The sequence below is a fragment of the Phyllobates terribilis genome, unplaced genomic scaffold (assembly GCF_046119375.1).
Source record: "Phyllobates terribilis strain yellow unplaced genomic scaffold, ASM4611937v1 Scaffold_2__4_contigs__length_985480577, whole genome shotgun sequence".
Lineage (NCBI taxonomy): Eukaryota > Metazoa > Chordata > Amphibia > Anura > Dendrobatidae > Phyllobates > Phyllobates terribilis.
In genome coordinates this window covers 672,219,283-672,244,612 of record NW_027362762.1, presented here as the reverse complement: position 1 = coordinate 672,244,612, position 25,330 = coordinate 672,219,283, and positions in this window count along the sequence as shown.

Below are 25,330 nucleotides of genomic sequence, written 5' to 3'. Positions count from 1 at the left end.
TGTCGCTGACTGGGCACTGGGTAACTATGGTGACAGCAGGACAAGGGGCTGCTGTCCAAGTCTTGCCGTCCCCACGAGTTGTGCGTCAATCCTCTTTATGTCAAAGTTCCTCCACTGCTTCTGCCTCCTCAACCTCCTCTCGGTCTTCCACCTGCACCCAAAGCCTGTCTGGTCATGCCACAAGCTTTCTAACTGCGCAGAAGGGATCCTGCACACCTCCTTACTATGCTGGCAGTAGGGCTCAACGTCATCAGGCGGTTTTTACATTGAAATGTCTGGGAAATGTGAGTCACACAGCTGAGGAGTTGTGGTCAGCTCTGGAGAACCAATTTCATGAATGGTTGTCTCCACTGGACCTGAAACCAGGGAAGGCCGTGTGCGACAATGCTGCAAACCTGGGTGCGGCCCTTCGCCGGGGCAATGTCACAAACGTGCCTTGTATGGCTCACGTGTTGAACCTGGTTGTCCAGCAATTTTTAGCCCACTATCCCAGACTAGATGGCCTTCTGCAGAGGGCACAGTCGCTGTGTGCTCACTTCCGCCATTCACATCCCGCAGCTCAGCGACTTACATCTCTACAGAAGTCGTTGGGCCTGCCACTTCACCGGCTAAAATGCGATGTGCCTACCCGGTGGAATTCAACTCTGCACATGTTGCAGCGACTGTGGCAGCACCGACAAGCCCTGGTGCAATACGTTCTGACATATAGCCTGGGCCAACGAGATCCAGAGGTGGGGCAAATCACGCTGGAGGAGTGGTCTCAGATCAGGGACCTATGCACCCTTCTGCACAGTTTTGAAATGGCGACGAAGATGTTTAGTGCTGACGATGCCATTATCAGCATGACTATTCCGGTGATTTACATGCTGGAGCACATGTTAAACAGAATTCGGAGTCAGGTGGTGGCACAAGAGGAGGTGGAGGAAGTAGAGGAGGAGGAGTTGTATGCGGAAGGGCTAACATCTGCAAGGTCCAGACGGTCGGCAGCACCAAGGCGGCAGGCATGTGAGGGTGGGGGAGATGGTTTTACCAGGGCGCATGTTAGCAGCCAAACTAGTGAGGAAGGTGCAGGAGCCCAGGAAGAAGTGGAGGACGAACTGATGGAAGACTCATCAGATGAGGGAGACCTTGATCACATTTCTGTTGTGCGAGGTTGGGGGGAGAGGACAGAGGAAGGAAGCATGATTGTTACCTCGCCACCAACACAACAGGGACTTGGTGCTCCTGGATGCGCAACACACATGAGTGCCTTCTTGCTGCACTACCTGCAACATGACCCTCGAATTGTGAGAATTAGAAATAATCCTGACTACTGGGTTGCCACACTGTTAGATCCCCGGTACAAAAGTAAATTTGCAGAAATTATTCCTGCCATAGAAAGGGATGCACGCATGCAGGAGTATCAGCAGAGACTGTTGCACAATCTTACATGTGCTTTTCCACAAAATACCAGTGGTGCACGTAGTGAATCTCACAGTTCCAACTTGCCAACCGTGGGACCGTCAAGTGTTCAGCACTCAAACCGTAACAGAACCACTGTATCTGCTGGTAACATCAATTTTGCGGAATCATTTCACCACTTTTTTAGCCCATCCTTTGCAAGGCCACAGGAGACAAGAAGTCTGACACATAGTCAATGCCTAGAGACGATGGTACAGGAGTATCTCCAAGTAAACATTGAAGCCATGACTGTGTCACTGGACCCTTGATCTTTTTGGGCTTCCAATCTGGATAAATGGCCGGAGCTAGCCACTTACGCCTTGGAGATCTTGTCATGCCCCGCAGCCAGCGTTCTGTCTGAACGTGTGTTCAGCGCTGCTGGTGGTGTGCTGACAGATAAGCGCACGCGGCTCTCCACTGATAATGTAGACAGACTCACGTTCATAAAGATGAACAAATCATGGATCCGAAATGACTTTTCTACCCCTGTGTCATCCTGGGGAGAGTAAAAGCTTGATGATTGGTTAAAATCACCCTACCAACCATTTTAAGCTTTCAAATTACTAATCATGTTTATCTGTATCTTGGCTGGAAAATAATTTGGGCTTTGTAGCAGTGTGCAGCACTGATTCTATTAGGCCATCTATAATAAGCTCCACCAGATTTAAAATTACTAATCATGTTTATCTGTATCTTGACTGGAAAATAATTTGGGCTTTGTAGCAGTGTGCAGCACTGATCCTATTAGGCCATCTATACTAAAGCTTCACCAGATTTAAAATTAATAATAATTTTTAGCTGCATCTAGCCCGGAAAATAATTTTGGGGCTCCGAGATGCGCAAGACACATAAGTGCCTTCTTGCTGCACTACCTGCAGCATGACCCTCATATTGTCAGAATTCGAAGTAATCATGACTACTGGGTTGCCACACTCTTAGATCCCCCAAACTTTTCGATCAACCTTTTCATTTTAATAAAGACCAAAAAAATGGTCATTTTTGAAATTATAAGCATTAGCACGTTGTTAGAAACTGAAATCAAACAGTTTTCAACTCAAAACTTTATTCTAGGTGATGTTACATTTTCACATAGGACCCCTTGTTCGAAAGGAGCTTCTGAACTCTCTCGCCCATTGAATTTGTCAGGTTTTGGATGGTTTCTGCTTCAATTGTTTTGCATGAGGACAGAATACCCTCCCAGAGCTGTTGCTTAGATGTGAACTGCCTCCCGCCATCATAGACACTCCTTTTAATGATGCTCCAAAGGTTCTGAATGGGGTAGAGGTCAGGGGAGCATGGGGGTCACACCATAAGTTTGTCCCCTTTTATGCCCATATCAGCCAGAGATGCAGATGTTTTATGTGCAGCATGAGATTGTGCATTATCATGCAAAAAAATGATCTTGCTGTGAAATACACGTTTCTTCTTCTTGAACCATGGCAGGAAGTGCTGTTTGAGAAAATCCACATACATTATGGAGTTCATCTTTAGCGCCTTCAGGGATCCTAAAGGGGCCGACAATCTCTCTCCCCATGATTCCAGCCCAAAACATTACTCCACCTCCTCCTTGTTGGCGCTGTAGCCGTGTTTGCGTGGGGTGTCCATCAACCAGCCATCCTCCACTCCATCCATCTCGACCATCGAGCGCTGCACGGCACTCATCCGTGAACAAAACAGTTTTGAAATCAGTCTTCATGTAATGTTTGGCCCACTGGAGCCGTTTCTGCTTGTGTGAAGTGGATAGAGGAGGTCGACAGGATGGCGTATGCACAGCTGCAAACCTCTGAAGGACCCTGCATCTTGTTGTTCGGGGGACGTTGGAGGCACCAGCAGCTTCAAAAACTTGTTTGCTGCTATGACAAGGCTTTTTTGCCGCTGCTCTTTCAACCTGACGTAATTGCCTGTAGGAAAGAGTCCTCAATTTGCCCTTATCAGCACGCACACGTGTGTACTGTGAATCAGCTACATACTTCTTGATTGCCAAGACACTTCATCCTGATCATCGCACAATGTTGATTGTAGTCATGCCTTGACCTAAACACTCCACAATTTGTTGCTTCTCAGCAGCCGACACATCCTTTTTCTTTCCCATTTTGGCAGAAAATGTAGGCTGCTTAATAATGTGAGACAGCCTTCTTAAGTAGTCTTGCCTTTCATTGGACACACCTGCCAAACTAATTAGCACAGGTGTCTGCAATTGCTTACAGTGATATAAAGAGCCCTGACACACATCACCATCAATGAGTTTAGCTGACAAACAAACAAATTCTTCCCTTATCACTCCTAAACACTTTTTGCATAATAATTTGGAACACAGTGTACATGTGCTTTTCCACAAAACACCAGTGGTTCACGTAGTGAATCTTACAGTTCTAACTTGCCAACCGTGGTCTGTATGGAGTTGTTCAATAAAGGGCCCAAAATTAAGATAACATAGATGGGAGAGGTCTCTATGAATAGGAATTCCTAAATATTTGATACCCTGTGAGGGCCAGGCAAAGGGAAAGTTGGACTGGATGGAATCCTATATGGATTTGGGGAGGGAGACATCGAGGGCCTCAGACTTCGCTGCATTGATTTTAAAATTTGACCATGTAACAAAGTGATCTATTTCAGCCATAACAGCATGGATGGATATATGTGATTGAGTGATATATACTAGGACATCATCAGCAAATAGAGAGCACTTGTACTCGGTGCCTCCCACCTCAATCCACCTAATATTGGGGTTATGGCGAATTGATGAGAGCAGGTGCTCCGTCACTAGGATGTATAAGAGAGGGGACAGAGAACATCCCTGCCTTGTCCCATTGGTGATTGTGAAAGGTGATGAAAATGTTCTGACGCGCCCCCTGGGCCTTGGGACACCCGGAGCCGGACCCTTTTTGGTGGATGCTGGTGGTTGTAGTCTCCATGGCGGAGACCCGGTTCCATGGCTCAGGGCGGTCAAACCAGTGGCGGAACTATTTATGTGGTTTTGATGTTTAAATGTCCGACTACGCCACCCGTGGATTGCGGTCAGAGTGAACCGCCGCTCCAGGGCAGACCGCTGAGGCTGGTGTTGTGGGTGCAGCAGTGCGTAGCATAACTCCCCACGGGAGGAGTATAGCCTCAGGGCAGTGTATGCGGAGGATGGGGGTGATGGTGCAGGGCAGCAGCAGTAACGACACGGAGTCAGTGATGCAGTCCAGGGCCTTTACTCACAGTTCTTATTATCCAGACCACGTCTGCAGGTAACGGCTGCCCACGTCGTACTGTGCTCACCAGGTGAGGGGCTCAGACAACTCCCAGATAACTTTGGAGCGCTTCACAGGACCCCCTTTGTGTGTCCTTTGTCTGGCCTTTCTTACCAACCCTTCTGTCCGGCTGCCTCGGGCCTCCTCTTGGTAAACTTGGCGCCAGTTTCCCTGACTCTATGTGGTGCCTTCCTAGTGGGTGTTTCTAGCTGAGGGTCGTTTCCTGCCTCCACTAGTTTCGGGGACCGGTCTCCCCCTTTGGCCTGACCCCTCCACGCAGGTGGATTCGGGCGTGCGGTGACGACTCGCCCGTCGCACCCCTGGGATCCCTTCGTTCCTCGTTCCTGGAGACTTCTCCGCTCCTCTTCCTTCCTTCTCCCTCTTCCAGGCCTGGGCCTCTGTTACTAGGCCCGCCTCCGGAGCAGAGCTCATGCAGAGCCCCTGCTCCCTGCCACTTCTGCTCAGACTTCTCTGCACTGAACTAAGATGGTGCCCACCTTTTATACTCCCTTCTCAATGCACCCAGGAACTGCTTCCTCCCTGCTCCTGCACTACAGGGTTCCCCTTCCTCAGTGTTCCCTCCCCCCACTCCAGCCAGGGACAGGGACTGTCGTGCCCATCTCAGGGGCATATTGGTCGCCCTGCCCCACGGCAATGTGGTGTAATGCATGCAGGTGTCGGGTCCTGATCCACACTACATCCTTACCTGAGAGTGAGATATCACACCTCTGGGTGAGGTGCAAAACCTCTGTAGCAACCGAGCCCTCAGGGTGCTACAGTTCCATTTATCTTCAGCCTAGGTGACGTATTGCGATACAGGGCCGTGATTTTGGCTATAAAAGGGTCCCCTAGACCCCTACCCCAAGCTTTTTAAGAGAATCATATATGGCGTGCCAGGAGACTCTATGGAATGCTTTCTCAGCATCCAACGAGAGTATCTAATTACAAATTTTTAACTGCATCTAGCCCAGGAAATACTTTGTGCCTAGTAGCAGTGTCTGCTAGTCAGCGGATTATCCCGGCTGTTAAGCAAGCTACACCACCTGTAGTTTGGACACTTAATTTTTTCAAAGGAAATGCTTCGGGACCACGGGATACTCAGTGAAGAGCATCAGGAGGCACCCCAAGGCATAGGGGCTGGGACTGGCAGTAGGATGCCTTGCGGTGGACAGCCGAGCTCGATCCTTATAAAAGCTTTTTAACTGCAGCAGCTTTAGTGGACGCTACTGGAGCTGGAATTACGCGGCTGCTGGCATGAGACTTGCCCTCCAATAGATCCTTGTAAATGGATTTAAAGTGTATTCATTCAAATTAGAGAGACAATTTAAATTAAAAAGCTTAGAGCTGCCTCCACCACAGGGGGGCTCGCTCGACCCACCAGCGGACAGGCACCAGTATTGGGAGAGGGGGGCTGGCCGTCAGGGTTCACCGCGGCTCTGGCACAAACCCGGCGACGCGGAGGTGGCACGGGCAGGAGCGGACTGAACGTGTCGGCTTCTCACTTTTTGGATTTTAGAAGGGCATGACATGCCTATATCTGTGTCTCCCCCTCCTTTTACTCCTCCACCTCTTTTCTTTTCGCATGACTATATGTACTTGTCACTTTTCCATGTGTTAGTTGTGTCTTCTGAGCAGTTTGTCAGCTTTTGGACACCTTTGAATGTGTTTTCTATGTGTTTCTATGTGTTTTTGTTTGCCTGCCATTGGTTTTAACGGTGTTCGAAGGTGTTCGACGAACAGTTCGACGAACAGTTCGGCGAACACACGGGTGTTCGACGAACCGAACCGAACTCGAACACTACGGGGGTGGCTCAACACTACAGAGGAGGAGGAAGAAGCAGCGGATACGGTTGATGGGTCAGCTGATGGTTGTTGACGTCTGCTCGTCTGCATTTTAGTGCAGTGAGATTGCCAGAGTAACGCATGTTGATTGCGCATGTGAAGGTTCATGCATGTAGTAGTCAAATTATTGCACTTTTTCCCTCTACTGAGTTTATCGCAAAGTTTGCATATAACTTGAGTTTGCTCATTCTTTGCGGTCTCAAAAAAGGCCCAGGCTAGACAACCCTTGCCACCCCTGCGAGCTGAAGACCCGCAACCGCTGCTGGTCACAGTCACATTTATGGCGAGGGATGCAGTGCTCATCACATTTGCATCACTCCGTGTGTGCACCATAGGATGCAACATAACCTCCCCGTCTTCCTCCTTCTCCATCTCCTCACATAAGCTACTCAGCTGCGTGCATCTGGGTTCACACCAAGTGGGATCTACAACCTCATCATCATCCAATGTGCTATCCCATTCCTCGCCCTGAGAGTCACCCTCCTCTTCTTGCCCTGAGAGCACAGTACAGTCGAGAGTCAGGAATCTGCTTGGACCCAACATTTTTTTTCCCTGTATGGAGAACAATATCTGCCCCATATAAATTAAGCTGAGAAGTAGTCTGCTTCATATACCAATTTTGAGTTTATCAGGTCTGTGTACCCCTGTATGGAGAACAACATCTGCCCCAAATAATTTTAAGCTGAGATGTATTCTGCTTTATATACCAATTTTGAGTTTATCAGGTCTGTGTATCCCTGTATGGAGAACAATATCTGCCCCAAATAATTTTAAGCTGAGATGCAGCCTGCTTTACGTACCACGGTAGAAAGAAAACCAAGTTCTAATTTATCATGTGTTCTCCTGTGAGAACAATGTCTGCACCAAACAATTAATTTAAATTGTGTATAAGTATTATAATGGGGACCGACACCTCTTCCACTACAGTCAGCCCAGCAGATGGAAACACAATCAGGAGTGTTCACATTTAAAAATTAGGGCCTAATACCACCATTTCCGTGGCCAACAGATTGGAGATGGCAGAGTTCAACCTCTTAGCTTTGTCATGTGTATGATGAAACAATCTTTTACGTGACCACAACTGTGGGACCGAGGGCTGGCTGCAGTGCTGAGGGAGAGTGGAGTACGGTGAACTGGACAAACTGCTGGACCATGAGTTAGGTGCAGGCGGAGATGTTACTGTGGATTGAGAAAGATGTGGTGTGCTCGGTGAAACAAACACAGCAGGTATGCCTGCTTCTGTTGCAGATGACGGGCTCTCACTCAGCCTGACTGGAATGGGTAGAGAACCGGAGGTTCTGCAGTGGGAGATCTGCGTGATAATACTTGGCACGGTAACAGAGGAGCAGGAAGAAGCAGCTGATGCGGTTGATGAGGCAGTAGATGGTTGTTGAGTTCCGCTGGTCTGCATTTTAGCGCAGTGAGATTCCCAGCGTAACGCATGTTGTGTGCGCATGTGAAGGTTCATGCATGTACTAGTCAAATTATTGCACTTTTTCCCTCTACTGAGTTTTTTCTTGCAAAGTCTGCAGATTATGTGAGTTGGCTCATCCTTTGCGGTCTCAAAAAAGGCCCAGGCTAGGAAACCCTTGCCACCCCTTTTCACTGCCACAGTTGTGGCTAAGGATGCAGTGCTCCTCATGCTTCCATCATTCCATGTCGGCGCCATAGGACACAACGTAACCTCCTTGTCTACCTCCTCCACCTCCTCAGATGAGCTACTCAGATGAGTGCCTCTGGGTTCACACCAAGTGGGATCTACAACCTCATCATCATCCAATGTGTTATCCCATTTCTCAATCTGAGAGTCACCCTCCTCCTCTTCTTGCCCTGACAGCACAGTACAGTTCGCGTGACCCTCAGGTATCTGAGTCTCATCAGGATCACCTCCCCCTCTGGGGTTTAAGACTAGTGACAAGGGTCAGGAAGCTGCGCGGACCCTACTTTTTTTTCCCCTGTATAGAGAACAATATTTGCACCAAAAGATTTCAAGCTGAGTTGTAGCCTGCTTTATATACCACGATAGTAAGAAAACCAATTTTGAGTTTATCATGTGTGTGTACCCCTGTGCGGAGAACACTATCTGCACCAAAAAATTAATTTCACTAGAGTATATCAATTGTAAAGTAGACCAAAACCTCTTCCAGTACAGCCAACCCAGCAGATAGCGACACAATCAGGAGTGTTATCATTTAAAAGAATGAGGGCTTAAAATCACAAAACTGGTATCAATTTCACTAGAGTATAAGTAGCATAATGAGGACCGACACCTCTTCCACTACAGCCAACCCAATAGATGGAGACTCAATCAGGATTCTCCTCATTTCCAAAAATTTGTGGCAGACACCAGCAAAGAGGCATCAATTTCACCAGAGTAGAAGTAGTTTCATGGAGACCACACCTCTTCCACTACAGCCAACTCAAAATAAGGAGACCCAATCAGGATTTTCCACATTTCCAAAAATTAGTGACAGACACCAGCAAAGTGGCATCAATTTCAGTATAGTAGAAATTATAAAATTAGAAATGACACCTCTTCCACTACAGCAAGCCCAGCAGGTGGAGACACAATCAGGAGTGATCACATTTAAAAAAATGAGGGCCTAAAACCTGCAGATTACACTTTCATGGGACAGCCGGCTGTACTTATTTATGGGACACCACCGGCAGCACTGAAGACACGTTCTGAGAGAACACTGTCTGACGGGCATGATAAAACCTCCAAGGAGTGACAGGCGAGCTCAGGCCATTCATCCATTTTTGAAGCCCAAAATGTAAAAGGGGCCACATCCTCCTGATGGTATTGATATTGAGCTCTAGATACTCCTGCACCATCCTCTCCAGTCATTCACCACGTGTCAGACTTGTACTATGTTGTGCTGGTGTACGATATGGTGTAAAACGTGTGAAAGGACTCAAAGAAATTGCTTCTGCCATTTACTCTGCTACTGTTGCTAATGTTTTGGCATTGATGAACTAACGTGCCGTAGGTTGAAAGACTACAGCTGCAATGCACACTGTGTGCCTCACTGCTATCTTGGGGAAAACCTCTCTTAAGGTTGCTTAAAAGCTGGTGTCGATACTCCAGCATTAGCGGGTCCCAGGGCGGGAAGCAACTGGAAAAATTTACCCTTATAACGTGGATCTAAAAGAGTGGCAACCAAGTAATCAGCATTATTTGTAATCTTAACTATACGGGGATCATGTTGCATCAAAAGACATTCATCTGTTGGGCTCTTCCAGGAGGTCCAAAGCCAGGCTGTATTGATGGTTAAGTAAAACTAATGCTTGTTTCCTCCATTCCCTCCTTCCAACCACCTCGTTTAACATAGAGGGGATGATTATCCTCTTCATCTTCTGACTATTGCTCACCCATCACCTCTTCCTCCTCCATTTGTTCCTCGGCTCTTGCACCTTCACTAACAGTTTGTCTGATATCACCAACCCCCCTAGATCGCAGTAGTCCACCATCACTTGGCATCCGCCTGTGGCACAACAGTCTGGAACTTTGAGATATTCTTATCCCTGCCACATTCTCCTCTTCTTCTGGGACAACCACCTCCTGCCGCAGGCTATTCAACGTCTGCTCCAGCATGTAGATGACTGGAATAGCGATGCTGATGACAGCATCATCACCGCTATTTTAGTAGCCATTTCAAAACTGTGCAAAAGGGTGCAGAGGTCCTAGTTCCCACTCTGTAAATGTAATATTCCCCATGTCCATACTGAGTTGCAAAGTGTGCAGGCAACTTGAGTTGGCTCATCCTTTGCGGTCTCAAAAAAGGCCCAGGCTATGTAACCCTTGCCACCCCTGCGAGCTGCAGACCCGCGACTGCTGCTGGCCACAGCAACAGTTGTGGCTAAGGATGCAGTGCTCCTCGTGCTTGCATCACTCTGTGTCTGTGCTGTAGGGCAAAAGGTAACCTCCTCGTCTTTCTTCTCCCCCTCCTCAGATGAGCTACTCAGCTGCGTGACTCTGGGTTCACACCAAATAGGATCTTCTACCTTTTCATCATCCAATATGTTATCCCATTCCTCGCCCTCAGAGTGACCCTTCTCCTCTTGTTGCCCTGACAGCACAGTACAGTCCGCATGAGCCTCAGGTATCTGAGTCTCATCAGGATCACCTCCCTCCCCAGTGGTTAACGCCTGGTGACGAGGGTCAGGAACCTACTCAGACCCTACTCTGTCCTGCCCCGAATCCAAGCTAAAAAAATTTGAGGCATTGGTGCAGATGCTTTCCTCCTCTTCTTGACTCTGTGAATGTTTGGAGTACACTTCTGATGCCCATGGTATAAAATGGGTGCACAGTTCTACAGACACACTCATCTGTGGTTTGCTACAGTCAGTTGGGCACTTGAACAGTTGTGACATGGGGGGAAGCATGGGTAATTGGGGTGCCACCTCTGTGGACTATACTGTGCGTGATGTTGAGGTGGAGGAAGAAGAGGAGAGGCCACTTGAAGCAGCGCTTGCCATCCACTGGAGCACATGCTCTTTCTGACCTTTATGAACAAGACGTATCGCTGTGCGGCTTCCAAAGAAAGGGAGTGGAGTAACCCGTCCACTAACAGAAGTTGTCAGTTCTCTTCAGATAGGACATGATGGTGTTGGTTCACTAGCGCTTTCACTAACATTACCACCTACCCCACGTATACCTTGAACACCAAGCCTATTCCCCCTTCGACCATGACTTCTCTTTTTCTCACTCATGTTGCTCAGTTAATGTGGTAGAAGCACGCTATTAGCAAAACAAAATTAGATTTTTTTCTGACTCTGGCTAGCAACAGAAAAAATCTAAAATTTTTAACTCTGAAAAGAGCTGAACTTCAATGCCATTAATGTAGTAGGTGGCTTTTATCAGAGTGCATCACGCTTGCAACACAAAAAAATCTTTTGTGGACTCTGCCTAGCAAGACAAAAAATGAAATTTTTTACTCTGAAAAAAGCAGAAGTTCATCGCCACCAATGTAGTAAATGGCTTTTAGCAGAGTATATCACGTTTGCGACACGAATCTTATGTACTCTGCCAAGCAAGACAAAAAAAACTATTTTTTTTACTCTGAAAACAGCTGAAGTTCACCGCCACTAAAATGGTAGGTGGCTTTTAGCAGAGTGCATCATGTTTGGGACACAAAAAAATCTTTTGTAGACTCTGCCTAGCAAGACAAAAAAATCTATTTTTTTACCCTGAAAACAGCTGAAGTTCACCACCACTAATGTAGTAGGTGGCTTTTAGCAGAGTGTATCACGTTTAAGACACAAAAAAATCTTTTTGTGGACTCTGCCTCGCAAGACAAAAAATCATTTTTTTTCCTCTGAAAACAGATGAACTTCAATGCCACTAATGTAGTAGGTGGCTTTTAGCAGAGTGTATCACATTTGAGACACAAAAAATCTTTTGTAGACTCTGTGTCACGGGTGTGTCAGAGGTGACAGATAGTCGCCCTGCAGTTGGTTGCAGGAGATCTCAAGGTTTGGCATTACAGACATCTTCTTAGAGGCAGTCTGTCTCTAGGACCCAGCAGCTACCTCCCTCTGGCTAATTATCTCCCTGGCCTAAGTGTATAAATACCTGGTGTGTGTCAGGATCTAAGCCTGGAACCCGTTGTTTCTTTTGCCCTTAGTGAACATGGATCTTTATTTTTCACATCGGCCATCTTGCTTCCTGCCAAAGATATATATAAAGTCAGCACCTGTTCTGTTTCCTTGCTTGTGTATTATGTTTTGGACCTTGTTCCTCTGCAGTCTCAAGCCTGGACTTACGATCTCTGTTGGTCCTTTCCTAACGGCGGAGTCCTCTGCCGACCTGCACGTCTGGATCCCCGCCTGGTGACCGAGTGATTGCTAACACCCGACTTCAGAAATCTCCAACCTGACTACACCTGCGGCTATGTAAGAACTCCCGCCAGCTTGTGTTCCTCTGCTCTTCAAGAGAGTCTGTCAGTGCCGGACATCTTGGTGCTCTTATTGCTCAGTGACTTTGCATGCTATATTGCCGAGTGTAAGCTCTGCCGCTATTGTCTGTTGGATTGGCTAAAGACTCGTCTGAACTTCTATGCTGTATTGCATTCAAATCATCAATACAATATCACTTGTTTAACCCTTGTGTCTGCAGTCTCTTTGACCTAGCTACTGGTGTCCAGTTGTATTCACTAGTATCGTGACAGTGTGTCTGAGAGGGAGGTGCAGGCGATATTCATTACTACTTGTGAGGCTTTAGCAAGAGCAGTACTTCATCCTCTCTGGAGCTTGGGGCCATGTGCGCAATAGGTGGAGTCGTCTAAAGCTCAGCAATCCCTCTCTGTTTGTCTACCCTTGTTGTCTCTCTCGCAGCCTTAGCCATATGCCAGGGAAAGTCAACGCGAGGCACACGTGCGACGATTGGTGAAGAGCCAATATAGGGACGGTATTTGAGACAGGGTGACACTAGACCAGACTAGGAGGTCTCCAGTAAACTCTATAGATAATAGATAGATAATAGATAGATATACAGATAGATATAAATATGTGATGTATATAACCGGTACTTAGCATATGTACCTTACTGTTCATGTAATTTATTAATAAAAGAGTAAATTTCTTGAAAAAAAATTGCGTGGGGTCCCCGTAATTTTATTAACCAGCAGAGGGAAAGCGGACAACTGGGGTGGATGTTTTAAGCCTGGGAAAGGGGTAATACCCATGGAGCTTTCCAGGCTACTTATATCAACCGCCAGCTGTATACATAGCCTTTACTGGCTATTAAAATGGGAAACCCCCCAAAAAATAATTACGTGGGGTCCCCCTATTTTAACAGCTAGCAAAGGCTATGCAGACAGCTGGGGGCTGATATTAATAGCCTAGGAAGGGGCCATGAATATTGGCCTCCTCCAAGGCTAGAAATAGGAGCCCTCAGCCGCCCCAGAAATGGCGCAACCACAGGATGCTCCAATTCTGGCACTTAGTCTCGCTCTACCCACTGCCCTGTAGCGGTGGCAGTGGGGTTATAGGGTTGGGGTTGATGTCAGCTTATAATGCCAGCTGACATCAAGCCCAGGTTAGTAATGGAGAAGCGTCTATAAGATGCTCCCATTACTAACCCCATAGTGTAAGTAAAATGTAAAATAAAACACCCACACCCAAAATAAAATATTTTATTTGAAATAAAGACAGTATTCCTTTAATATTCTAAATTAAACCATATTTACTGTCCCGACCAAGCCAGCTGAAGCACTTAATAACCTGTAATAAAAATAAAATAATAAACCAACCTCATCCTTACCTTTCCGACGTCCAAATAACGAATGTCCCATGAAGATTCCATGAACAGAGCGGCCACATAGTATGTGACTGCTTTGTTCATTTGCCGGCAATACACTGACTCATCACGGTGCTCGACAAGCCGGAGTATTTCCAGGTTGATTGGGCGGAAACTCGGGTCCCCTCCCTGCATGTTTGGGCGCTCTTTAGAGAGCCAATAAACATGCAGGGATTGCCTTTCATGCACTGTATTGCCGTAGCCATGTTGGTTGTGGGCGTTACAGTGATTGGCTGGCTGCACAACATCATCAGGTGTATATAAGACCTGGCACCACTATGCTCGTCGCAGTCTACCACAACATATTTACACTACGGTTCAAAAGTTTGGGGTCATTTCGAAATTTCATTATTTTTGAAAGAAAAGCACATTTTTTTTCAATGAAGCTAACATTAAATAAATCAGAAATACACTCTATACATTGTTAATCTGGTAAATGACTATTCTAGCTGCAAATGTCTTGTTTTTATTGCAATATCTACATAGGTGTATAGAGGCCCATTTCCAACAACTACCACTCCAGTGTTCCAGTGTTTTATTAGTAAATTGTGTTTGCTTTCTGTGTAAGAAGGCTAATGGATGTTTAGAAAACCCTAGAAAACCCTTGCACAAGTATGTTAGCCCAGCTGAAAACGGTTTGGCTGATTTGAGAAGCTATAAAATTGACCTTCCTTTGAGCTAGTTGAGAATCTGGAGCATTACATTTGTTTGTTCTATGAAACTCTCAAAATGGCCAGAAAAAGAGAACTTTCATATGAAACTCGACAGTCTATTCTTGTTCTTAGAAATATTCCATGTGAGAAATTGCCAAGAAACTAAAGATTTCCTACAATGGTGTGTACTACTCCCTTCAGAGGAGAGCACAAACGGACTCTAACCAGAGTAGAAAGAGAAGTAGGAGGCCCCGCTGCACAACTGAGCAACAAGACAAGTACATTAGAGTCCCTAGTTTGAGAAATCGATGCCTCACAGCTCCTCAACTGGCAGCTTCATTAAATAGTAACAGGAAAATGACCCAAAGCACACCTCCAAATTATGCATGAACTATTTAAGGAAGAAGCAGGCAGCTGGTATTCTATCTGTAATGAGTGGCCAGCGCAGTCACCAGATCTCAACCTCATTGAGCTGTTGTGGGAGCAGCTTGACGTATGGTACGCAAAAAGTGTTCATCAAACAAATCCAACTTGTAGGAGGGGTTTCAGGAGGCATGAGGTGAAATTTCTCAAAATTACCTCAGCAAATTAACAGCTAGAATGCCAAAGATCTGCAATGCTGTAATTGCTGCAAAGTGAGCATTCTTTGATGAAAGCAAAGTTTGAAGGAGAAAATTATTCTTTCTAACAAACGCCAGATGACCTGGCCTCCACAGTCACCCGACCTGAACCCAATCGAGATGGTTTGGGGTGAGCTGGACCGCAGAGTGAAGGCAAAAGGGCAAACAAGTGCTAAGCATCTCTGGGAACTCCTTCAAGATTGTTGGAAGACCATTTCCGGTGACTACCTCTTGAAACTCATCAAGAGAATGCCAAGAGTGTACAAAGCAGTCATCAAAGCAAAAGGTGGCTACTTTGAAGAACCTAGAATATAAGACATATTTTCAGTTGTTTCACACTTTTTTGTTAAGACTGCAGTGTATGAAACAGCACAAGAGGGTCCATTTAACGTCCTGTCTGCTGCTGCTGTAATAATTACAGATATTTGTAGTCATAGCCCCAGATATCAGGGGCCAGGGCAATTTTTTTTTTATCTTAATCCTGGATATTTGCTTAAAAAGCAATCCAGAGTACACCATTTTTCTGCTCCATTTGCTTGGTAGCACTGCCGAATAAAGCCAGATTAGTTCCATATTTCAGCGATAACAATCCAGAAATTTGAACTGAACGTGGAAAATATTGGCCTCCTTTTCCATTCTGTTGCAGTGTGTCGGCAAGCTATTCACACTAGGTGTCGGTGAAGAATAGTATTAGTAGATTACAGGCCTGCTATTTAAAACCGTGGTTCTCTGTCAGACATATCACCTATAAGAATGTCCCAAAGTCAGCCATTTCTTCCATTTTCATTTTGTTGCAGTGTGTCGGTCAAGCTATTCACACTAGGTATCTGTGAAGAATAGTATTAGTAAATTACAGGCCTGCTATTCAAAACCGTGGCGGTCTGTCAGACATATCACCTATAAGAGTGTTCCAAAATCAGCGATTTCTTCCATTTCCATTCTGTTGCAGTGTGTCGGTCAAGCTATTCACACTAGGTCTCTGTGTAGAATAATATTAGTAAATTACAGGCCTGCTATTTAAAACCGTGATTCTCTGTCAGACATATCATCTATAAGACTGTTCCAAAATTAGCAATTTCTTCCATTTAAATTCTGTTGCAGTGTGTTGGTCAAGCTATTCACACTAGGTGTCTGTGAAGAAAAGTATTAGTAATCGGTGAACCAGGGGAGGAGTCGTGAGGAGACAATTTGCATATTCTCACTGCATTTTGGGATAAGTGAAGAGTCTCCGACAGCTCAAAGAACACTGGATTTTGGCCGTTGGAGCTGAAAGGAGGACATCGGTAAACCAGGGGAGGAGTCCTGAGGAGACAATTTGCATATTCTCACTGCATTTTGGGATAAGTGAAGAGTCTCCGACAGCTCAAAGAACACTGGATTTTGGCCGTTGGAGCTGAAAGGAGGACATCGGTGAACCAGGAGAGGAGATCTGAGGAGACAATTTGCATATTCTCACTGCATTTTGGGATAAGTGAAGAGTCTCCGCGAGCTCAAAGAACACTGGATTTTGGCAGTTGGAGCTGAAAGGAGGACATCGAGTGAACCAGGGGAGTAGTCCTGAGGAGACAATTTGCATATTCTCACTGCATTTTGAGATAAGTGAAGAGTCTCCGTGAGCTCAAAGAACACTGGATTTTGGCCGTTGGAGCTGAAAGGAGGACATCGGTGAACCAGGGAAGGAGTCCCTGTTGGAGGAAAAGTTGCGAAATCTAGAATAGAGGTTAACTACCTTGAAAAACATTAAGGAAGGTGAAGAGTTCTTAGACAGAGCAGAATTATCTCTTAATGATACAGAAAGAGAAGAAATTTGAACTGCACCTGACGAAACAGAGGAATGGAAGCATGTGACCCAGAGAAGCAGGAGGATCGAGAGGCAGTCAGCACCTATACTGCTCAAGAACCAGTACCAGGCTCTCGCGCAGGAGAACCATGAAGAAATACAGCAAGATAAGACTTTGCCCACTGTTAGAACTCTCCTGTTAGGTTTTTTTTAGTTTGCTGGTCACATGACCATTTTTGCCTATTTAATCCGGCTCCGCCCTCCTGGTCTTGCTGGACTTCATTGTATTTACTACTCTTGAGCTAGCTTGGTGCTCTGTTGCCGTTCTCTGTTAGTTTTGCTAGGTCTTCTGACCTCTATGCTTTTTGTTGTGTGTTTGTCTTTGACTGCTACTATTTCTGCTAGGAGGTATCCAACTTATCCCAGTCCCTAGTTCTTGTAGGGATCCCTCCCTCACATCTATAGGTCTTCGCTCAGACTAGCCGAGGACTTTAGCGGGTCTGATCGCAGGATCAGGTTCCCCGTTACATCGTAGGGATCTAGTTTAGTTCTATTGTAGGGACAGTTCTCCTGTCTTTCCTTAGTCCCTGTAGCAGATCATAACACCCACAATGAATAACCTTGAAATCCCTCAGAATCCTCCTGGATGGGGAAAGAAAAATGTTTTGAAGAAAAAATGGAGAGTGGTGGTCATGGGGGATTCCCTGTTGAAAGGAACAGAGGCCGCTATATGCAGACCAGACATAACCTCAAGAGAAATGTGCTGTCTTCCAGGAGCAAAAATTAAAGATGTGTCTGACAGGATATCAAGACTCTTCAGACCTACAGATCACTACCCATTCCTGCTAATACATCTGGGGACAAATGACACCGCAAGATATGACCTGGAAACCATCTGCAGTGACTTTGAAGACTTAGGCAAGAAAGTGAAAGAATTGGGAGCGCAGGTGGTCTTCTCATCCATCCTCCCAGTGGATGGCCATGGAACAATGAGGTGGAATAAGATTCTACAGGTGAACAACTGGCTACGTCGATGGTGCTGTCAACAAGGATTTGGATTTCTGGATCACGGAATGAATTACCTATATGATGGACTACTTGCTAGAGATGGGGTGCACCTTACGAAGACTGGAAAACATGTATTTGGAAGTCGCCTTGCTACACTCATCAGGAGAGCTTTAAACTAGAACAATGTGGGAAGGGAAGCAAAAGGCCAGAAAAAGATATACAGCTGGCAAATATTATTGATATCTCTGCTACTGGAAGTAGAAAGGAAGAACAAAGACAAAAAAAATTAAGTAATAAAAATATGGGAGGAAGAGAAACCAATCACAAACTAAAATGGTTTTATACAAATGCACAAAGCATGGGCAACAAACAAGGAGAATTGGAACTACTAACGCAGGAAAAGGAATATGATGTCATTGGAATCACTGAAACTTGGTGGGATGATACACATGATTGGAATACAAGGCTAAAAGTATGCAACTTATTTGCAAGAAACAGACTTGATAAACGAGGAGGAGGTGTCGCATTGTATGTTAGAAAAGCGTATATCTGCACAGAGATTGAAGCTTCAGAGACTGGGAGTTCTGTGGAAACTGGGTAAGAATACAAGGAGAGAACAATGGAAAGGACACCATTGTAGGCATTTGCTACGGGCCACCTGGGCAAGCTGAAGATATGGATGAACTCTTTATGTATCAAATGACCAAGTTCTCCAAAAAATATGACGTAGTGGTCATGGGAGATTTCAAATGTATAGAGAAAAATATTTGCACCAAAAGATTTCAAGCTGAGTTGTAGCCTGCTTTATATACCACGGTAGTAAGAAAACCAATTTTGAGTTTATCATGTGTGTGTACCCCTGTGCGGAGAACAATATCTGCACCAAAAAATTAATTTCACTAGAGTGTATCAATTGTAAAGTAGACCAAAACCTCTTCCAGTACAGCCAACTCAGCAGATAGCAACACAATCAGGAGTGTTAACATTTAAAAGAATGAGGGCTTAAAACCACCAAACTGGCATCAATTTCAATAGAGTATAAGTAGTACTATGAGGACCGACACCTCTTCCACTACAGTCAACCCAATAGATGGAGACACAATCAGGATTCTCCACATTACCAAAAATTAGTGACAGACACCAGCAAAGTCACATCAATTTCACTACAGCAGAAATTGAAAAATTAGGAATGACACCTTTTGCACTACAGCCAACCCAATAGATGGAGAGAACACTGGCTGATGGGCATGATAAAACCTCCAAGGAGTGACAGGCGAGCTCAGGCCATTCATCCATTTTTGAAGCCCAAAATGTAAAAGGGGCCACATCCTCCTGATGGTATTGATATTGAGCTCTAGATACTCCTGCACCATCCTCTCCAGTCGTTCACCACGTGTCAGACTTGTACTATGTTGTGCTGGTGTACGATATGGTGTAAAACGTGTGAAAGGACTCAAAGAAATTGCTTCTGCCATTTACTCTGCTACTGTTGCTAATGTTTTGGCATTGATGAACTAACGTGCCGGAGGTTTAAAGACTACAGCTGCAATGCACACTGTGTGCCTCACTTCTATCTTGGGTAAAACCTCTCTTAAGGTTGCTTAAAAGCTGGTTTCGATACTCCAGCATTAGCGGGTCCCAGGGCGGGAAGCCACTGGAAAAATTGACCCTTATAATGTGGATATAAAAGAGTGGCAACCCAGTAATCAGCATTATTTCAAATCTTAACTATACGGGGATCAAGTTGCATCAAAAGACATTCATCTGTTGGGCTCTTCCAGGAGGTCCAAAGCCAGGCTGTGTTGATTGTTGAGTAACACTAAAGCTTGATTCCTCCGTTCCCTCCTTCCAACCACCTCATTTAACATAGAGGGAATGATTATCCTCTTCATCTTCTGACTATTGCTCACCCATCACCTCTTCCTCCTCCATTTGTTCCTCGGCTCTTGCACCTTCACTAACAGTTTGTCTGGTATCACCAACCCCCCTCAATCGCAGTAGTCAACCATCACTTGGCATCCGCCTGTGGCACAACAGTCTGGAACTTTGAGACATTCTTATCCCTTCCACATTCTCCTCTTCTTCTGGGACAACCAACTCCTGCCACAGGCTATTTAAAGTCTGCTCCAGCATGTAGATGACTGAAATAGCGATGCTGATGACGGCATCATCACCGCTATTTTAGTAGCCATTTCAAAACTGTGCAAAAGGGTGCAGAGGTCCTTAATCAGTTCCCACTCTGTAAATGTAATATTCCCCATGTCCATACTGAGTTGCAAAGTGTGCAGACAACTTGAGTTGGCTCATCCTTTGCGGTCTCAAAAAAGGCCCAGGCTATGCAACCCTTGCCACCCCTGCGAGCTGCAGACCCGCGACTGCTGCTGGCCACAGCAACAGTTGTGGCTAAGGATGCAGTGCTCCTCGTGCTTGCATCACTCTGTGTCTGTGCTGTAGGACAAAAGGTAACCTCCTCGTCTTTCTCCTCCTCCTCCTCAGATGAGCTACTCGGCTGTGTGACTATGGGTTCACACCAAATAGGATCTTCTCTACTTTGTCATCATCTAATATGTTATCCCATTCCTCGCCCTCAGAGTGACCCTTCTCCTCTTGTTGCCCTGACAGCACAGTACAGTCCGCATGAGCCTCAGGTATCTGAGTCTCATCAGGATCACCTCCCTCCCCCGTGGTTAACGCCTGGTGACGAGGGTCAGGAACCTATTCAGACCCTACTCTGTCCTGCCCTGAATCCAAGCTAAAAAAATTTTGGGCATTGGTGCAGATGCTTTTCTCCTCTTCTTGACTCTGTGAATGTTTGGAGTACACTTCTGATGCTCATGGTATAAAATGGGTGAACAGTCCTACAGACACACTCATCTGTGGTTCGCTACAGTTAGTTGGGCACTTGAACAGTTGTGACATGGGGGGAAGCATGGGTAATTGGGGTGCCACCTCTGTGGACTATACTGTGCGTGATGTTGAGGTGGAGGAAGAAGAGGAGAGGCCACTTGAAGCAGTGCTTGCCATCCACTGGAGCACATGCTCTTTCTGACCTTCATCAACAAGACGTATTGCTGTGCGGCTTCCAAAGAAAGGGAGTGGAGTAACCCGTCCACTAACAGAAGTTGTCAGTTGTCTTCGGATAGGACACGATGGTGTTGGTTCACTAGTGCTTTCACTAACATTACCACCTACCCCACGTATACCTTGAACACCAAGCCTTTTCCCCCTTCGACCGCGACTTCTCTTTTTCTCCCTCATGTTGCTCAGATAATGTGGTATGAGCACGCTATTAGCAAAACAAAATTAGATTTTTTTCTGACTCTGGCTAGCAACAGAAAAAATCTAAAATTTTTTACTCTGAAAAGAGCTGAACTTCAATGCCATTAATGTAGTAGGTGGCTTTTATCAGAGTGCATCACGCTTGCAACACAAAAAAATCTTTTGTGGACTCTGCCAAGCAAGACAAAAAATGAAATTTTTTACTCTGAAAAAAGCAGAAGTTCATCGCCACCAATGTAGTAAATGGCTTTTAGCAGAGTGCATCACGTTTGCGACACGAAAAAATCTTATGTACTCTGCCTAGCAAGACAAAAAAATCTATATTTTTTACTCTGAAAACAGCTGAAGTTCACCGCCACTAAAATGGTAGGTGGCTTTTAGCAGAGTGTATCATGTTTGCGACACAAAAAAATCTTTTGTAGACTCTGCCTAGCAAGACAAAAAAATCTATTTTTTTACCCTGAAAACAGCTGAAGTTCACCACCACTAATGTAGTAGGTGGCTTTTAGCAGAGTGTATCACGTTTAAGACACAAAAAAATCTTTTTGTGGACTCTGCCTCGCAAGACAAAAAATCTATTTTTTTCTTCTGAAAACAGGAGAACTTCAATGCCACTAATGTAGTAGGTGGCTTTTAGCAGAGTGTATCACATTTGAGACACAAAAAATCTTTTGTAGACTCTGCCTGCCAAGAATAAAAATCATTTTGTTTACTCTGAAAAAAGCTGAAGTTCACCGCCACTAATATAGTGGGTGGCTTTTAGCAGAGTGTATCACATTTGAGACACAAAAAATCTTTTGTAGACTCTGTGTCACGGCTGTGTCAGAGGTGACAGACAATCGCCCTGCAGTTGGTTGCAGGAGATCTCTACGTTTGGCATTACAGACATCTTCTTAGAGGCAGTCTGTCTCTAGGACCCAGCAGCTACCTCCTTCTGGCTAATTAGCTCCCTGGCCTAAGTGTATAAATACCTGGTGTGTCTGACAGGGTGGTGCTGGCGATATTCATTACTACTTGTGAGGCTTTAGCAAATAGCAGTACTTCATCCTCTCTGGAGCTTGGGGCCGTTTGCGCATTAGGTGGAGTCGTCTAAAGCTAAGCAATCCCCCTCTGTTTGTCTACCCTTGTTGTCTTTAGAGTTTAATGAAGACCGACTAGTGCTCATCTCCTCCCTCTCGCAGCCTTAGCCATATGCCAGGGAAAGTCAACGCGAGGCACACGTGCGACGATTGGTGAAGAGCCAATATAGGGACGGTATTTGAGACAGGGTGACACTAGACCAGACTAGGAGGTCTCCACTAACATAGTGTAAGTAAAATCTAAAATAAAACACCCACACCCAAAATAAAATATTTTATTTGAAATAAAGACAGTATTCCATTAATATTCTAAATTAAACCATATTTACCGTCACACCCATGCCAGCTGAAACACTTAATCACCTGTAATAAAAATAAAATAATAAACCAACCTCATCCTTACCTTTCCGACGTCCAAATAACGAGTGTCCCACAAAGATTCCATGAACAGAGCGGCCACAAAGTATGTGACTGCTTTGTTCATTTGCCGGCAATACACTGACTCATCACGGTGCTCGACAAGCCGGAGTATTTCCGGGTTGATTGGGTGGGAACTCGGGTCCCCTCCCTGCATGTTTGGGCGCTCTTTAGAGAGCCAATAAACCTGCAGGGATTGCCTTTCATGCACTGTATTGCCGTAGCCATGTTGGTTGTGGGCGTTACAGTGATTGGCTGGCTGCACAACATCATCAGGTGTATATAAGACCTGGCACCACTATGCTCGTCGCAGTCTACTCTGGAATCAGGCAGCGTAGGGAAAGCTGCTGCCGAGTCTGCTAGAGATTTGCTTGTTTTTTTCTATTAAAAGTATTCCACAACATGTATATCCATCTTAACTAATAGTCCTTCAGAGGACTAATCCAGCTGCATATATTCAGTGGTGATAACCTGCTGGTAAGTGGCAGACTGCAGTGTATGTAGTGCAAGAGGGTCCATTGAACGTCCTGTTAGTATAGGTCTTCCACAACATATTTACACTACGGTTCAAAAGTTTGGGGTCATTTAGAAATTTCATTATTTTTGAAAGAAAAGCACATTTTTTTTCAATGAAGCTAACATTAAATGAATCAGAAATACACTCTATACATTGTTAATCTGGTAAATGACTATTTTAGCTGCAAACGTCTTGTTTTTATTGCAATATCTACATAGGTATATAGAGGCTGTTCTGTCCTCGCTACACGTTATCCTGGGATGTATGTGTACTCCGACAGGCAGCTAAACCTTATCTACTTGTAATCCAATAAGGAGACTGTGTCTTGTAGTCTATGCAGTTTATTGAACGATTAGTAGATGAATTTGGTAAAACTAGGAGCTATGGAAAAACAAACAATCAATATGTGTATACACAACACAGAATTACATGAAGTCAATGGCAGAACAGCATATAACATGTAATGAAGCAGCTTGACAGTCTCATAAGTGTAACTGGAAGATGCAGGGATTAGAGTCCTACATATCAGGTGTCTGCAATCAGGAAAAACATATTCTGTCTTACCAACGATGCTATCACAAGAGAGATAAAATGGTGGACATCTTCTCTTCAATCAGTCTGTGTGGAAAAGGACCTTCCTTCTCCCAGAGTGCATCACTACAGACAAAGCTATGGTGTGCTGAGTAGATCAAAAAGGAAACAAGTGCAGTCAAACAAACTCAGCATTCAGCCGCTAGAGGAAGTCAGTGAGCTGCAAACAAGAAATGAGTCTGTCTGAAGACATAACACTCCCCGTCTGGCATCAATGGATGTCACCATCCTGGTCCTTGAAGGGTAAAAGTAGAACTAGTTCGGATATTGGTCTGAGGAACGTCTTTGGTTCGTCTCCTCTTTTCATCCTCACTTCCACTTTCCGGACATTTCCATCTTTGCTAGGGAATGTTGCAGTTACTAAGCCAAGTGGCCACTGGTTTCTGTGGGTTTGAACATCTTTCACAAGTACAAGGTCAACAATGTTCAGATTGGGTCTTGTAGATTGCCACTTTGTCCGTGGTTGCAGTGTAGATAGGTATTGCTTGCGCTACCTGTTCCAGAATGTATTTGCAAGACTTTGTACCTGTCTCCACTGCCGCTTGTAAAGGTCTTTGAATGAGCAAGCTATGTGAGACAAACAGGTGATAGCTCGAATGAGTGACTTCCAGCTTGAGAACTTGTCGAACCTGTGGGATCCGAGTTGAATATCCGAGGTTGTCGTGTGAAGTGTAGACACCTGAGAGCGTATTTCGACGTCTGAGTCCTCCTCTACCAGCTTGAAGGTTTCGGAGGATAGTTCTTTGCTGTATAACAGTTTTGGTCCTGAAAGCCATGTTGTACTCTCTAGCCGATTAGCATCTACTGATCTAGTAGCGTGATCTGCGGGATTATGATCTGTAGCTATGTAATGCCACTGCTTTGGATGTACGGATCTTCTGATTCGTAGCACTCTGTTGTTCACATAGACGTAGAACCGTCTTGTCTCGTTGTAGATATAACCTAGGACTACTTTGCTGTCCGTATAGAACTTAGTTTCCTCTAGATCCATGTCCATCTCAGATGTAATGAGTTCAGCTAAATCGACAGCTAATACAGCAGCACAAAGCTCTAACCTGGGTATAGTGTGCTCTGGGAGTGGTGCAAGTTTGGCTTTCCCCATGACGAATCTGATATGAATCTGACCTTTAGAGTCCACGGTCTTAATGTAGGCAACAGCAGCAATTGCCTGGACAGAAGCATCTGAGAATACGTAGAGGTTCTGGCTCTGCATCTCTGTAGAAGGCACGGAGGCGTATGGTCTCGGCACGTTCAGCTTTGTCAGGGCTGCAAGGGAGTTCCTCCATTCCTCCCAGAGGATCCTCTTGTCAGGTGGTAGAGGTGTATCCCAGTCAGATGTTTCACGAGTTAAGTCTCTTAATAAGGCCTTACCCTTTATCGTAACTGGAGCTGCAAATCCTAAGGGATCATATAGGCTGTTGACGGTGGATAGAACGCCTCTACGCGTGAAGGGTTTTTCTTCCTGGCTGATTTGGAAGGTGAAAGTGTCTGACTTTAAATTCCAAAGAAGACCGAGGCTGCGTTGCATTGGTACGGGGTCCGTTCCTAATTCCAAGTCTCTAAGACCG